We start from the raw sequence: 18040 nt of genomic DNA on the forward strand, positions 1-18040 counted from the left end.
ATGAGATAATAAAAATTCCAGTTAGGCAAAATTTTTAATTTATCAGTTTTATTTGGTTTGATATGCAGTTCTGTCTTTTGATTGTAGAAGAAGTTAGAGATCCGTATCTATCACTCACTAAAAACATTTTTGTTCAAGCATGATCTGTTGTTCCTGGAAGTAAGGAATTGTTTACATGCAAAAAAAGACTACCACATGAATTGTAGGAGGATGTTGCAGGTTCCTGACATTCCTTCAAAACTTTCAGAAGCTTTATTTTTTTAAGAGATGATTAACATGGAAATTAAAATCTTTTCTGTCTTCATGTGGCAGATATACAACTTTTTTCTCTTCCCGCCCCCCTATTACTGAGGTTGTACCTCCATATCTGTGTCCATTACTGTAGGAGCACGTACTACACCGGCTGATGCTAATGAGAGAGGAGGCAGGAGGTTTAAGGAAGGAAAGTCATTTAAGCCTCTTTTACCTACGAAAGCTATCAGCAATGTAAACTTCTCCATATTTCACTCTTTACATACTTTAACAAAGGTCATTTCATCTAAAAACATCACTGCTAAAGATGCAGAGTAACTAATATTTGACCTTTCAGAAGACTGCAAATAATTCTAATTGTATGATGGTTGTTTTTATGGTGGGAACACTTATTTCCTGAACTTGGATTTTGATTGACAAACACATTTCATGTTAAAATATCACCTAGCCATCAGGTGGTTAAAAGCTTTCAGCTGTTTCTAGCCTTGCCTGCATTTGAACCAGTGACCTAAAGGCAAAAAGCTTTGTCTCTCATTAGCAAAACCCTCAGCTATGCTATGCACCCATTCAATTCAATTCACTTCAATTTAAATGAAAAAATTTAGCTGTGATATGAAACATAAGAGAAGCATTTTACATTTAATTTTCTGCGTGTGTGTTTTTTTTAAACATTGGTAGATAGAGAGAGTTTCAAAAGGGAGATGAGTTAAAAAAAAATAACATGTAGCCACTGCCATGACTGTTTAAACTTCAGAAAACTCTAATCTAAGCAGTGGTATTTCCTGCTGTGACTAAAGAAAAAGCAGAAAAAAACAGCTTTGCTTCTTTGCTGTTCTAACGTATTTCTAATAATAAAGATCATTGTCTTTGAACTCTCCCAACCTTACTCTGCTCTCCTTTGCTAAAGCCATTAAAATGATTAGAACTTCAAGCAGGGTTACAGTGTTAAAATGCTTGACTCTTCCTTTTCTCCAAACAGAACAGGCTGGTTTTAAACATGGCACACATCACAGTAATCCAGTCTAACTCTTCTATCAGTCTGGCTAAATTTCTTCAACAGATTTGCCTGAAATTGTGTTAAAAAACATAAATCACTGGATTAAGCTTGTAGAGAATGATGAAAGCTGAATTCATGTATATACATGTGGTGGTACAAATGGACTCTTTTATTATTTAACCTGAATGAAAGCAATAAATTTGAAACAGGTTTAACTGATGATATTGGTAATCCACAACAGATTTCATGAATGTTGTTGAATGAACGTTGGTTTCGTTGAGTAATCTCTCAGATTAAAGAAGGGACCGATAACTCAAACAGTCTGTTGAGATTCATATTGTTTTCATGTTTAACTTTTGCTCTGAATGAAAATTATAGTGGTCATTGCATTTTTTAGTTATTAATAAATAGAATACTTGCTTTAAATAGCTATTAAAAGTCTAGAAAGCCCATATTAATCCTCTCCAGAACAGACATTCTCAAGAGCAGAGAACCTTTTCACTGAAGTTAGTTTAGCTCCATTTAAATACAGAATTGAAATTCAGATTGGTAATTTTGGGGAGTCTTTACAGACTGTTAATTCTCCCCTTGGATTGTAGGGATTCTCCTATAATTTATTCTGTCCTATAATTTAGGAAGCCCTTTCCTGGCAATTATATGAAAGCAATATTTAGCTTCAGGGAACCTTTAAGGTGATTTGAATTTTCTAGATAAGAAGGATTTGAGCATAAGCAATTGTGGGTGTGTGCTGACACAGGCATCATTACTACCTTTGTCTCCATTTATAATGATGGAACATGTAATACACATATATGGCAACAATAGGCTAATCAAGAATATTTCACCAATGGGAAAAAAATTATACTGAAGACTAAATCTTATATCAACAGATTACTGAGATACCCAAGCTGGACTGAAAAATTCAAACTGAAAACTTTAAAAAATAATGGTTAAGACTTGCCCCTGCTGAAATTGGTGAAAGAGAAAGTCAGAAGCAACTTTTGCAATGACTGCAGTAGAACTAGGAGTTCTTCTCTTCTGAGTCTTCTACATGGGTGTAATTTGAATAGGAGGAGAAGAGATTTAGAATCAGCCCTATGGAAGTTGATTTTGTTAAGGAGCTGTTTTGACATTCTTATCCTTCTTTGTCATGTTTGGGTTTTTTAATGAAGTACACAATACCATGCTTCTGTTTTTATATTTTAACCAACCCACTTGGCTCTCGCATCTGAAAAGATAGGTTGGTATGTAATCTGTGAAAAGAGCAAGGCAGATTGATTGCTAGTAAAGTGCAGATGGATATGTACACATATTCATGCACACTGGCAGGGAAATCAGGAAAAGGAACTGCAAACATAGTTGATGCATTGAGCTTTAAATAAGTATTCCATCACATATTTTATGTATTACCTTAGAATAATGTTCTGCACATAGTCATTCCTGTGCTTCTCATCAAATGTCATTGATGCGTATATTTAACATATTTAGTTATTTAGATGTATGCTTATTTGACAGTGAAAAAAATCACTCAACTACATTTTTCTGCAATACCAATTCAGCAAGATATTTAATCGTCTTAATTTAAAATATCCATGTTTTCTTATCTCGAACAATAAGAATCCTCACATGGTTTAAGTTAGGCAGGTGCTTAAGTATCTTCATGAGCTCAGTGATAACTATATAAGTACGGCACAATATTTCCAATGTCATAGACGTTCCTTAAATTTTACTTGCCTGTCACTAGGACTAAAATTTGCCCCATGCTGCTTTTTCTCCTGCTGTGTATGTTTTAATTCCTGAACCACACTCTCCACATTAAATATTTCTCTATGACAATTCCAGTAACATTTTCTAATCACAAAATAATATTTACCATCTTCCCCCATGCGGTTTTCAGAACAGAGGGAGCTGCTGCAGTTCTGTAGAGGTCGTGAACCTGCTTGATGAAGCACAGATGAATATAAAGTATTCTACTGAGCTTAACAGGCTTTATTAATGTGCAGATCCAATACACATTTTTATTTAAATTCATCTAAAGGCTAAAGGACACATTTTTCAATTGTTATTTTGCATTTAGTTTTGTGAGATTAGTTTTGCATGTTTTTAAAAAAGAAGTGTGATTAGATATCTACAAATTACTTTCCATTAATTACAGTCACTGCATCTCATAGTGCTTTTGGACTTTTAGGGGAAGAATCAACTAGCAATTTAATTTGAAATAGATTTGCACAAAATTCTCTGCTTCTTGCCCCTAATCCATACATTCAATCTCAGTTTTGACTAAGACCCAAACTTTACACTTCTTTTTCTTTGAAAAGTCAAAATTCATTCTTTGAATATAATTTTTTCCTTTATTTTCTACTTCTCGTCCTCTAATAGAGTTCCATCCATAAACAGGAATATTTTCCCCCATTGCCATTGGGGAAAACATTTTCAAAGGGTCTAAGTCAGTTCGTCTGAGCCTTTTCATACTTGATGTGTGACTAGTTTTTTAAAGGTACTTAAGTAACTAAAGATTTAGAGAAGGGATCATTGAGATTTTTCATAAATATATGTTGATTTCAGTGAAAGACAAATGTCTTAATTCAAGTGGATAGTCCTGTAAATTCTCATATTATATGTATCTTTAAGCACCTAAGCCTTTGGCACTGAAGTCTTTGGCACACATTTCCTTCACAGTACAACTGCTGTGTGAGATGTTATCATCTTCCACCGTTTCCCCACTGCTGGAGATTGCTGCTCCCACTGGAGAGCGGGCAGGTTGGGACACACACCCACATCTCAGTCATGTCAGTAAGGAGTCTGAGGGCTTTAGTTTAAACTGCTGACCAAGGCACCTTTAATCTAAGCTCTGAGACTTTGCATTTAAGCAGCTGAGAAGCACGTATGCATTCCATTCCCTGTACTCAGCAGAGGGGCAAAGCAGATAGTGGAACAAGTTATCTGGCAATTTTCTGCAATTACATTTGCTGCAGCCTATTGGTAAATGCCCTTAGTCATCTGAATTCCCATCTTCAAAAATATCCTAGGCATTCCTAACGGATTGGGTCTTCTTAATATATTTAGGTGCTGAAATTATAGCAGGTCGTTGCCAAGGACTGGCATGTTACAGATCGTACTGGTAAAACACAGCTGAACAGGTTTTAGCTGTCATTTCTCTCTTGGTGTTCAATCTTAGAAAGAAATGGAGTATTGCTTCCTGAAAAGTAGTAGCGAGATGCCCACTGAGCAACTTTGCAGATGCCAACCCTGCCATCTGGCACAGCCCCACATATGCATGCCAGCAATATATCCCAGACACAAGCTAAAATGAATCGCATACAGCATTCCAGTGCTCCTTTTATTTATCAGTAGAGAAAAGATATGTGTGCCGATTAAGATTAAGCTGTTGTTTCTATAATATAAAGGAGCCAGCCAAAACAGCAGGACTTCTGCTCTATAACCAGATCCATTTTCTGAAACTGAAGCTTCAGCTCCACCAGTCCATTTTTCTGATGCCCTGATAGGAGCAAACTGGCATTCATTTAGCTTTCTCCCATTGCCTTCTTATTTGTACTGAATCTATTGCTAATAAACATACTTAATTTCAGTATGTGAATGTTTCATTTCAGTGAAGTTTTAGCTGCTTACACTTTAAGTCTGTATTTGTGAACTCTTGGCACTGACATCTGGATACTTAGATTATAGGACCAGATCTTCAATTGCAGAAGGAGTTGGCACAGCTTGGGGATTTTAAGTCATTTTTATACTTTTTGATCCTGAAGTATTCTAATTATGAAGCATGTCAGACCTGTTCTTAGACTGCTCTGTGGCATCAAGGAGTCATTGCATCAGCCTGAAGACAGCATAGGTGCAAAGTCATCCTCCCCTCTAGCCCTGTCATCTTTGCTAGTTGTAAGGTTTCACAGGGAAGTAAAAGGGTTTTGTTGTCAAAGGTGGTTTTAGAAGAGCTTTGCATCAATGTAGAAAAAAAATCTTCCTTTGTTATCAGAACGTCCAGCTGATCCTTGTTATGCTGCTATATACACTTTAAGAAAGAAGTAGAACGCCACTACATCTTGTTGCATATAACTGTTGCAAGCAAAACGAATTACAACAAGCTTGCCAATCTGATGAGGAAGGCTTTAAACTATGTGGACTAGGATATGGGGAAACGACCTTGTAGTTAAGTGAGGGAACAGAGGTTGGGGTGATTAGTATATAGGGTAGCTTGATAGGAGGAAAGGAACCACCAGAAAGGCTAAATCCCACGCTGAGGGCCAACCTCAAGTGCCTGTGCATAAAAGCACACAGCCTGGGAAATAAACAGGAAGCGCTGGAGCTCGACACACAGTTGCAGAACCATGACATCTTTGGGACAACTGATGCAGTGGAATAGCTTGTAGGACTGGAATGCAGCTAGGGTGGATGGTACAGGCTTTTTAGGAAAGGCAGGCTGGAAGAAGGCGGGGGGGGGGGGTGTCATTTACATGAAGGAGCCCTTCAAATCACTCTTCTAGGAGCTTTTCTAAGGAAGAGGTGGCAGGCTGGTTGAAGGAAGAATTTTGGGGGGAACTGGTAGATGGGGTCCCACAGGAGCCAGCGTTGAAAGACAAAGGAGCTCAGGAAAGGTGGTAGATCTCTAAAGACAGCCTCCTCAAAGCACAACAGCACTCATCCCAACACTCAAGAAAATGCTATCAGGAGAACATCTTAGTTAAACAAGGATGACTGAAATTAATGATTGAATTCCAGTGCAAAAAGGACATATACAGAAGGTGCACATATACAAAAGGAAGAGAGGATACTAAGGAGGAATGTAGAAGCCTTGCCTAGGTAAGCAAGGAAGGTGTTGGGAAAACCAAACCTCAGCTAGAATTACAATGGGCAAGTGAAGCTAGAGTTGGACCTGGCAAGGGATATCAAAGGCAACAAGAAGAGCTTCTCTAGTTTCGTATTAGCAGTAAACAGTAAACAGGGATAATGTGGACTTGCTGCTAAATAGGTGCTGCTAAATAGTAACAACAGATGCAAATAAGGCTGTAACTCATTGTCCCACTCTTCATCGACAGTCTCCCATGCCTCTGATTAGACACACAGGATTGAAAGAGGACAGAAACTACCAGCAGTGGGAGAGGATCAAGTCAGAGTTCTCTTGAGAAATCTTGACCCATACCAGTCCACAGGACCCGATGGGAGGCATCCAGAGGTCCTGAGAGAACTTGTTGACGAACTGGCCTCATTGTGGCCAGTGAACTGGCCTTTCTCCATCATGTTTGAGAGGTCATGGAGATCAAGGAAGGTACCCAAGTACTGGAGGGAGATAAAAGTCATATCCATCTTCAAGCATGTCAAGAAAAACAACCCAAGGAACTATAGGCTGGTCATGCTTACTTCAGTCCCTCGGAAATTAATTGAGTGAACTTGTAAGCAACTTTTGGGCACGTGAAGGAGAAGAAGGTAACTGGGAATAACTAACAGGAATTTACGAAGGTAAATCATGCTTTACCAACCTGATTACCCTCTATGACGAAATGAGTAGATCTGTAGGTGGCAGGAAGCTAACGATCTTAGCAAGGGTTTCAAAACAACTTCCCTTGTATCCAAGTTGGGACATCACAGTTTAAATGTAAAAGGGTGAAAAACTGGTTGGATCATCCAGCTCTAAAGGTAATGGCCCATGGTTACTACTCTGCTTGGAAAGTGTAGTTCCTCTGTGATCTATACTGGCACTGTTTCATATCTTTACCAGTGACCTGGAGGAGGAGACACTCATCAGTTTTGCAGGCCTAGGAACCTGGAGAGACTAGGAACTGGAACAATGGGACCTAATTAATTTCAGCAAGAACAAACATAAAGCCCTGAACCTGGGAAGAAATTACGCTCATGCCTCAGTATAGGCTGGAGACGGTTCCACAGCAGCTCTGCTGGAAGGGACCTGCGGATTTTGTTGGACAATAGGCTACACCAGAGTCATCAGTGTGTCCTGGCAGTAATGAGGACTAACAGCATAAAGGGGTTGTATAACCAGGAGCATAGCCAGTAGATCAAGGGAAGTGGTTATTCCCCTTTAATTAGCATTTGCTAGACCAATTTTGGGTCTCTCAATACAAAACAGATATTGAAAACCTGGATCAAATTCAGTGGAGGGCCTGATCAAATTCAGTGGTCAGAGGCTGGAGCACTTGGCCTGTGAGGAGAGGCTGAGGGACTGGGACTTGCTCACCCTGGAGTAGGGATGGCTCCAAGGGGACCTAACAGCAGCCCTCCAATATCTGCAATGAGGTTACAGAAAAGATGTAGCCAAGCTCTTTACGGAGATATACAACAGGATCATGAGAGTAAACAGTCATGAACTGGTATAGGGAAGGTTCTGATGCAAGAATTTTTTTTTCTTATGTAACAAAAATAATTAGTCTTGGGAGCAGGTTGCCCAGAGAGGTTGTGGGATTCTCTAGGAGAAGAGATATTCACGTCTAAATTCCTGCTTAAGGCTGAATTCTTAGTTGCTTGGTCTAAATTCAGTGTTGAGACAGCTTCAAGCTTGCCAGCTCCTTTCAAATCTGAATGTTTCTATGATTTTTGATTTTCAAAGATTAGGCTTGCAAATTCTAATTAAGAAAACCGTTAATCTTTGCATGTTGTTGACCTGTAGGGCAGATCACATGTTCAAAATCTGCAGGATCTGTTCCACTTTGCTTAAGTGCAAATATACATAAGAGAAAACAGGTAAAGAAAAACAAAATTCCAAGGGCAATAATTTGGTGGTGTTTCAGCCTACCTGCTTCTCTGTGCTTTATCATTCAGCCACCATATGCTAACATTACATTTCTTCACATCAAAGAAGAATTGATATATTTTGTTGACTTCTGAGGTGCTGAAAATTCTTGCAGTATCTTGGGAAGGAAAAGTTGTTTAGCACAAGTAGTTCTGTAATTGTGATGTGTTGGGAGAATGATCCTCTGACTAGCACTTGCTCATACATGCACTATGATGAGGGGTAGGATTCAAATTAGTACATTGCCCTGAAATATAAATTATGTAAGAGCAGAGGCTGGCTCAGGTGCCAGGTGGGTCAGATAGATTATGCTTGATTAGCCACCTGGGTCAGGTGTCCTGGTACAGATCCATTCTTAGCTGCAATACATATGAGTAGAAGTTGAATTCACAGTGGAGTGGGGATCTTATGTTGCAGTGTCCTTGTCATTGTCAGTTTAATTCAGACCTGTAGCATTATATTATTGTGATTCATTGTATTTATGCTGGAAAACACAGACAGGTGATTTAGCTTGCTGTTCGTGAAACTCAACTGTTAGGAAAAACCCCAGCCATGTGGCTTGGATCAATGTGACATTCAGTAGTCCTTTGCTACCAGACCTTGAGACAACTGAGTTTAGGAGTAAAATGAGGGGGGGAAAAACACTGATGAAGTTGTTGTCTCATCCAAAGTCTTGAATGAAAAGGCCAGTTAGGAGCTGTCAGCTGCTTTGGGGTGTCTGTGTTGCTCCTCTCCACAATTTCAGTTATGTGGGCATAAATCCATAAAATGTCCAAATGCTACAGAAGTATTTTATGCCCTACCAGCAGTTCCAGCTCCTGCTTTTCCATATTGTGGCTGAACTAGCCACCTCACAGAGTTGGTATATACATGCAAGTATCCAAGAATTTGATTTTTAGGGGGAAATCCTGCCCTATCTTTGTATGTAGTAGAGGTAATGCAGATTCTAGGGGCAGTACAAAGAAAAACCACTGTTCAAGAATCCAAATCCAGGTGGCTCTTCTCCAGCCAATTTGGTACTTCAGAACAGCAGCAACTTTTACTGCTTTGGCATTCCTTTTTTTTTTGGACATGTGTATCTGTCATGCAAAAGAAGTTGATGCGTTCTCAGGCTCATGAAGCTTTTAGAGATTTTGCCATCCATTAAATTTCTACATAATAAGTGAGATCTAAGTGCTAAGTTTGGATCATGGTACCAAACATAACTGATAGTAGCCCTGCGGCTATCCACTGACTTTAGCTAAATTTAAAACTTTCATTCATAAATACAGATGAAGAGAGCATACAGACTGTTAAAGCATAGCTACAGTCCTGGCACACAAATGAATGTGTGTGCACGCATGTGCACATAATTAAAAGGTAACCTCTAACTCAGGGAAGTTTTATACTCAGAAGGCTCTAAAGACTCACTGGCACAGTCTCTATGATTGTAGAGCTGAGTATCTGCCATGGTGTTTTATCCAGCCACTCCAGGGGAATCTTAAATGCATGCGGAAAATGTCTGCCTACACCTAGCATTCTGACTGCATCCACTAAATGAAAATGAGGATATTCAGTCTTAAACAAAGCATTTTTTATTTTTATAAAGAAATCAAAACCAGTTGCAATTAAATAGCAAACAAAGGAAGAACTGGAATCCATAAAACATCAGGGGCAATATTTAAAGCAACCAAACTAGAATCAGTTCAGTATTTCTCTGCAGTATTTATATAAAAGTGCACTTATTTTTAAAGTACCCTAACACTTAATTTTGCTTTCAGTTGTATTTTTTTATTTGGATTACATATGGCATTGTGATAGGATGTTTCAGAAAGTCATAAAGTGTTCTTGCCTGTAAAAGCAATGTCCTTTCTTGTTAATGCCAAGAATGCTTTTCCCAAAACACTCGTTCCTTGCTCAAGACACTGTAGCTGCTAATGAGGAAAACACTACAAGTACCTCATTCAAATGTTTTCTTTTGTTTATCTACAGGGAGTTTACTCTGTAATAGTGAAGAATCCCTGAGTATCAATGAGTCTGAAAGTACTTATATTCTGCCAAGAATAAAGTTGTAAAGCTTTGTGTGCCAACACTTTAAATTAATCTAAAATAATGCAAAGGGGACTTTGTCATCTTGGAAGGCTTTTTAAAGCCTCATCACTATTGTCTCAATTAATAAGAATATTCCATATCATTCATATGACTGCCTTCCTCTATTGCCAATTATAGTTTCGATGCATGATGTTCCTCTGAGGACGTATGTCAGAACTGATAGAAAGGATGATATTGGCTTGTGACAAAATATACCTTCACATCAGTAGCTTTGCAGCACGTTGCTAGTTTCCTAGGCAGCTCTGCTTACTCACAACCTTCTTTCCTAAGCATCACTTAGTGCCCAATGCTAATCAGTCCCTTTAGATGGCTTTCACGAAGTAGATAGTGCATTAATTTGGCATACAAATTGAGAGACTATCTTTGATGGTGAAACAAGATTAAAATACCCATGCTCACATTTCAGTTTCATACATAAAACATAAATAATACAGTAACCCTCCCTCGCATTACAGACAGCTTCACATATTCTCTGTTGAATAGTGTTTAAAATCTACATCTATCGCATACTTAAAAAAAAAAGAAAAAGAAAAAAGGCCGTAAACAAAATATGATGCCTGCCAAAAGACTTACTTTATGTTCCCATCCACAGGGCCCTTAGTCACAGTTCTGGCCCAAGATTTCCTCATGAGATGCTGTTTAAGAGCTTTTAAAAAAAACACAATGCCATTCCCATGATATATGCAGTTTTAAAATTTGTGTTTCTGTATGGCCAAGGCTGCTGTGTTTTGTTATAAATATGTGAAATCAATAGATTGCCCAGGTTTCCATTTTTACAGGGGATACTGCATCATTAAGTACTGAAAGAATATAATGTAACTATTCAAACTGCTTAAAATATTTCGTAACCATAAATTATTATCCAAAAATATTTTTCGAGTAGATAAAAAGAGTTGTCAATTCTGCATAGTGAATGCCTCATAAGGGGCTCATTTATGGTTGAAAACTGAATAAAAGAAGTAAATTAAGAACAGACGTAACCATAGAGAAGCTGTAATCCACAGCAGATTTCCTTGGTGAATGAAGTATTGTTGTGTGGATTTATCCTCCTTGCTTGTACAGTTAACCAGTCACATCTGTGGCCAAAGTGCTGTCTGTGCACACAGACAAGCTGGGTTCAGTAACCCCATGGAGGTAAGCACATGCTGGTTTACACTGTATTGATAAAGTGCAAAATAAACTTCACCGGCTGTTTCATTGGGGCATGCTATGCTGAAGGGCAGATATAATATTGAAACTGAATTCCTGTGACTTGGAGACATAAAAATGTTAGGACATTTGAAAAACTGGAAGCAACAGCACAATTCTCCTAGATTTTATATTAGTATTGCAGGCCTTGTTTTCTGGCAAGTTACAACAGACTTTGTCGCTGACTCACAGAATTAGTGTTTGTACTTCCTAAATACGATAATGAATGGGAGCTGCTTGAGCTATAGTGTTTGTGAAGGGAAAGCCACTTGTTATAAATATTCATTTGACAAAATGTAAATAGTTTTATAGGAGTGTAAACTGTTGCAAGTTATTTGATTCAGTACAGTTGTCTCTTCTGTATTGTTTGTCACAAATGCACATAATGAACAAGCCAGGATGACATGTAGACTTGACAATGAATTAGTTTAGCCTTATTGCTGTTTGTTTAGCTTTCTGAGTACACACCAATCAGATAACTCATCTCCTTTGTCTTGAGGAAGCCACAGCAAGTTCCATATTTCTTATGTCTCTCCATTTCTTTGCTTATTCCAGTACTTCAGCATATCATTGGACACTAATTTTGATTTTACATCAGGAGGTTGTACCTATTGCAAGATCACCAGCTTATTAACTCAGAACATACAAAAAAAAGAAAGATCCTTGCGAATTTCTTCTCATTATTGAGAGCTTTGTTTAATTATAAGGCCTGCTTCCCTGACAACAATAGATTTAATTTCAAATAAATAACCTTCTTTCTAGCCATGTCTGAAACAGAGTTAAAAAAATACAGTAAAGACAGCAACAAATGTTGTTATTTAAAATTCGTCACATCGGTCATTTAAAACCCACTGTCTTCATAAAGATTGTATTTTCTTTATCTAAGTATAAAAACACATCAAGATTTATGTTTCCTCTTTAACTCGTGTTGTAGAGAACATAGTAAATAATTATGATCATTTCAGCATCAAAAGTGAACTGTAGCACCTGTGTCTTACAGAAGATGACTAAAAAGTTTTGTAGTCTTTATAGATTCAGCCTGCGTGTGAACTGAAACCACATATGTACAAAATCAATGTCTTGCTGGTTTCAAGTACGTGCTCATGTTTATGTGTGCATGCACATGCTTAACCATTATTACTGCATACACGTGTGTAGACAGAGACATACTAAATTTCTTTTTATAATCAGGAAACATTAATTCTCTTTAGAGGTCTGATCCTTAATTTGAACTGAGTGAAATAGAACTTGCAAACTCTTGTGTCCCTTTAAATTAATCATGGACTTTGAAGGTAGTATATATTATGTTTGATTTTGCTCCTAACATAATTTAAAGTTTAAATTCATTGTTGTCATTTTGTACTGAGCAAAGAAGTCACAACTCTATACCAGCTACAATCATTTATACAACAATAGCAAATTTGGCTCAGGGACAGTTTTGCTGTTTGTTTCAGTGGTCAGGATCCTTTTATATCTATTGTTTTGGTCTAGAATGTATTTTCTCAGAAAAAAAAAACAAATCTGATGCTTTAGAAGGTAAAGTGAATGAAGTATTTTGTCTCTAAGTTTTGTCCCGAAATCTTTTCTGGGAAGTTTACAATCTGAAGGATTTATCTACATTGCTATTTTAAGGTCTGTTCCAAAGACTTCAGTGAATTTCCATCCCCTTAGAGACTGCTGGGAAAATAAAAGATTATGTGTTTTTAAACAAGAAATTTTTTTTAATGTTTACTGAAATTTATCTAAAAAACTTATTATGAAAAATTTAGAGCAGCAAACTTATTCAGTGCTCTGAAAGATAGTTTTCTGAAATGGTTGCAGATTCATTTAGAGCTATCAAATGTAGAGGGATTTGGAATTTGTATGGTTTTATTTTTTCATTTAGTAAGATTTCTTTCCAAAGAGGTCAGCAGGACTTTTCTGAAGGGATTTAATTAAAGTTAGCAAGTAATTTTGTGTTCTGCAGCATGTTACATATTGTGAAAAGGTTATGGATTCACCCAATGCAGCGCATCAACAGTGTAAAGGTGATAGGTGAAATTCTTTTTGTTGCAAGTGCTGAGATATAATCATTTAAAAGGTCACTTGCGCTCAAGAAGAGCATTTATTTAAGAAGTAACTTGTTTTGGGATATGCTGCATTTTTAAAGGTTAAAATAGTGTCTTGCTGACCAACGTGATCAGTGAGAAGTAATTTTTTTGTTTCTTTTAAAAAATTTCTGCATGTTACTTCACTATTTAGACTATTTATTCACATCCTGTGCAACACAACATCAATTTGAAAGCTCAAAATACTAAGATTTTCCACAGAATTACTAAAACTTGATACATAGAAGCTTTGAGATCTAGAATTAGTTTGTTTATATTATTACATACATTGCTATGGTAGTAAGGCTTTAACAATTTTAAGTGTAAAAATACAGGAGACAAGATTTATCACAGTGCAGAGTGTGTTACTTTGTGTATAAACTGTTGTTCTGATAGGAAATGTCCATCATCTAAAGTGAAGGGGGAAAGACTGATTTTTTCTTTTTATTAAGTGATTTGGGAGTGAAATAGATTATGTAGGTATGATAGCTAGACAAAAGTGAATTATATTTTAAATGATAAAGTGAAAGACCATAAAAGCAGAGAGAATTTTTAGCGAGCTGAAAAAGAATATTTTGTTTAAAACAATTATGTAATTCTTACGACATTTATGCAAAGGAGTTCATACGCAATGAAAATTATGTTGTGTCTTTAGAGGAGTTTTTCCCTTCTCTTTAGAAACATTTCAAATTGGCATTAAATTTCTTTAAGTCACAGTGTTTTTTCCACTTACATTGCTCAATAATCCATTGACATCAAGGAGGAAAGAGACCTTTTGTAACCACTCTTTGCTGAATAAGATGTTACGGTCACTCTTTTCCTTGATCTTAAAGATTGCCAGTACAGAACAGCATTTTGTTCATAATTTGTTTAAAATGCTTTTGTTGAACTGTTATCCTGTAGAAGTTGTGCTAGCCACGAAGACAAAACTATTTTAATGAAATGGTATTGATCACTTATATCCACTGAACATTGTACATTCCAGAGTAAATTATGTGAGCAGGAAAAAGAAAAAAAAAGAAGCATACATGAGGAATTAACAGTTAAAAATGAATGACTTACATTTGTTTCGGGATAATTTTTACTCAAATAAAGTCATCCTCCTTAATTTGCCTTGCTTTCCATTTGAAAGAGGGCAAAATCTATTTCCTGGGCAATTTTGCACAGCACAGATATTAATACTTTGGGGTTTAATTGTATCCTGTGTTTAAATACACTGTGGGTGAAACCCTAGACCTCTGCTTAATTGCTGTGAGAAAATAGCCTGATTTCTCTGAGATTAGGCACACGCTTATGTATACTTTGACCCAAGAGTGCCTCCTTCAGAATTAATCTTCTAAGGTAGTGGGATTTGCTTTTGTACGTGCAGTAGACCCATTCACGACAAACGGTGCCTAATAAACCAACTTCACCCTCCAGACCTCTCTTTTGCTGTCAGAGTTTTTCTTCAACTATTCATTTCACACATCCCTTGTCCAGTTGCTTATTAGCAAATAAACTTTAAAGCAGGCAATAGGAATAAATTTAATGATTCCTCTTAATTAGAGAGGCTTAAGGTTTAAATAATGTGCTGCGGAACTGGAAATGTAAAGAATTTCCATTTAATTGTTAGGCAAAAATATTCTGAACCCGATCCAAATATGCTAGCTGTTAGAAGACAAATTTCCTCATATTTATTTTTAAAATTTCCTCTGTGCCATAATTCAGTTGAACCATCTATTCCATAAAAAGCACTTTTCCCTCTGTCATCTGCATTAGGATTGTTTCTATAAGATGTAACAAAAAGTTCTGGTTTTCAAATATTTATATTAGTCAAAGTTAGTCCTGTTTATACTTTTTGGCAATATAACTTTTTCCTTAAAAATGAAGTACTTCAGTTTAACTAAACAAAATGTGTTGAAATGGATGGTCTTATAAACTTAAGTACACTTGGCAACAGAAAGGACTAAGGCTCCAACCAGAAAACACTGACTCAAGTGAGTAGCCCCTACTCATATAAGTATCTCATTAACTTCAAAGGAACAATCTGTGTGAATTGGAGTTTTCAAAATCTGGCACTAAAGCACCAATCCTGACTGCAAACACTGAGACAGATGTAGAAGTTTACTTCATTTTAGTAATGCCATTAAAATCAGGAGTTGGGATCGTTAGCAAAGTATTCCTTTACGTGTTTTTCTACAGGTAATATGAACGCTTGCAGCAGCATGTCCTAAAATTAGAAGATGAAGACATTTGCTTCAGTTTTGAGTTAGCATTGGATAAAATCATCTTTTTATGTTTTCATAGTTCTGGAAAGCAGTTCTCTGTATTTGCATTAGAAATATTAAATCCAACATCCATATATTAAATCTGTAAGAGTTTAGCTGCAAAGAGGTTGACTTCACTTTTTAAAATCAGTAACAATACAGCAGCAGAAATAATGATGTAGCATAAGAAGAAAATCCCAGATGAACTGATTCTTTTAATTAAATAACTGGATTGAAAATTATATGAATAAAATATTATTTAACTTCTATAAGTTTATATTTGTTCAAGCAGACTTTTCAGTAATTATCAGTTACTTTGATTTTTTTTTCTGTTATTTGTCTGTCATTTTCTAAATAAGTGATCAGAAACAGACTGAAACGAAAGGGGTTTTTTTTGTTCTGGGTTTTTTTTTTTTTGGTGGTGGCTTTTTTTTTTTCCCTTTGTGGTAAACCCTGTAGCTATTGTTACGGCAATCAGCCTTGGTTGGCTGATACTACAGCCAACTACATGGTAGGGACTCTCATAAGGGAAATGCAGTCTTCATTAAACAAGCCTTTTAACAGCAAGCCAAGCTTGATTAAAATCATATACAGATGAAATCATTTCTTTACAATTCCTTTGTAGTTTTGTGCATTCCCAATAACTCTTTAGGCTTAATAATACTTAGGAGACAGCTGGGTTACTACTTAAGATTCTGTTGTTACTTCCAATTATTCCTCAGAAGTCAAAATACATAGCATAATTTCTGTTCAAATAACTGCAAGTATATTAATGTGATATACAAATGTGAAATGGGTTGGGCAAAAGTAAACATTACAGAAGGCAAGGAATTATAGCCTGCTCTCTTATATGGAATTACTCTGCTAAAACCTTAAGGGGCAAAACTTCAAAAACAAACAGGAAATGTTCTGTGAGTTTTGTTATTGTTACTCTAATCAAGCTGTGATAGCATACGGCAATCCTAAATTACTTTGTATTGTAAAACGTAGCTACCACTTTGTCTCCTTAATTTATATTTGAACAGTCATTAAGAGTTTACACTTCCTAAATTTAGAGGCACAATGTAAAAAGAAGCAAATGTCACTAAAAGCTTAGAAACTAGGAATTCTTTTTCCTGGCATCTAGTCAGAGGGAAAATATTGTTGGTAATACTAAACAAAAGAAAACAAAACAGCTGTCTTAAATCTATTGGTTAATTTTATTAGCCAGAGTCCAATTAAGTAACTATAATCCTGTTGATCTTTATTACTGATGTGCATTCCTTCCATAGCATAAATCTCTACAGGAGAGAGCTTAGGACTTCATGGATGGCAGAGGCCCGTTGCAAATGACAATTCACTACTAAACAAAGCAAGAAAACAACTCAATCAAAAGGTCAAATTCCTTCCTGTGGGTGATGACAGAAGGATGATAAGAGGAAAGCCTTTTTCGTTCCTTCCTTCTTTTAATGCATCCCTTCCTCAGTAAAGGCAAGTCTTTAAACTCACCCTAATCAACAGGACCTCAAAAATGGGTCCACCCTACCCTGCCAGCTAACAAGGCAATCCGGGACGTTAGTCAGCAGTTGTCAGAACTGGTAGGATGAGTTGATATAAAGCTCTTTTTTCAAGTACTTGTAATATTTGACCTACTCTTTCATTCCCAGCCCATGCACACACATTTGTTCTTCACCTCACCAGCTGTTAGCTTCAATATGCTGTTCCAGTGAAACAACCTTAATGCTTAGGCATAAAAAGCATCATTCTGTGTCATCTTCCTAGAAGAAGGATTCTTGTAACTTAATCTTAAGACTTATGGGATTTTGTCCATAACTGTTACCAATAGCACATTCAAGCACGCAGAGTGCCTGTATATTTGCAAGACAACTCCCCATATTTTCTCTTTGGTAATCCAGATACTGAACTGTTTCTACCATGGGTCTGCACTCCACACTCACTCCCACAGACTGGCTACGCCTGTCTAAAGTAGAGTAGGAATTACACCTCTACTCATTTGACTGAAGGAGTTTGTAGGCAGTTCAATTGGTAGTGGATGCATTTTTTCACTGTGTGGAAAGAATCAAAGACTTGAATAATGTACGTTTCTGTGCACTTTTCAGCGGGATCAGAAATAATGCTGTGCTAATGCATAAACTCTTGTGAATCCCCAGAGACTGTGCTGAAGTTGTGAACAACCAGTGACAAGTCACAGGAGTGCAGAGAGCAAGTTATGAATCACTGCGGTCCTGCTGTTCAGTATTTCATGTATTCTTTCTTTCTTCCTTTCTTCCTGCTTAAAAAATACAGACATGGGTTTGCATCTACTAAGGCTATCTAATCTATACACTGCCAGAGTATATGAATGCTATTTCATAGGCATTGCTGTTTGTGTTTATAGCCAAAGCAATCTTCTGTTGCAACATTCAATAAAAATAAACAAGTA

General features: G+C 36.8%; 1 long non-coding RNA gene across 3 annotated transcripts in view; it reads left to right on the top strand.

Moving 5' to 3' along the window:
* The window catches only part of LOC142084900 (uncharacterized), a 122838-nt gene that overhangs the window by 95895 nt on the left and 8903 nt on the right, over positions 1-18040 (top strand). For 2 of the 3 annotated variants that reach the window (XR_012674479.1, XR_012674475.1), the window contains exon 3: positions 17769-17945. The exons of the other annotated variant lie outside the window; for it this stretch is intronic. This is a non-coding gene — a long non-coding RNA (uncharacterized LOC142084900). Of the gene's footprint in view, positions 1-17768; positions 17946-18040 lie in introns of those variants that run through there. 3 annotated transcript variants of the gene reach the window in all.

The sequence above is a fragment of the Calonectris borealis genome, chromosome 8 (genome assembly GCF_964195595.1).
Source record: "Calonectris borealis chromosome 8, bCalBor7.hap1.2, whole genome shotgun sequence".
Taxonomy (NCBI): Eukaryota; Metazoa; Chordata; class Aves; order Procellariiformes; family Procellariidae; genus Calonectris; species Calonectris borealis.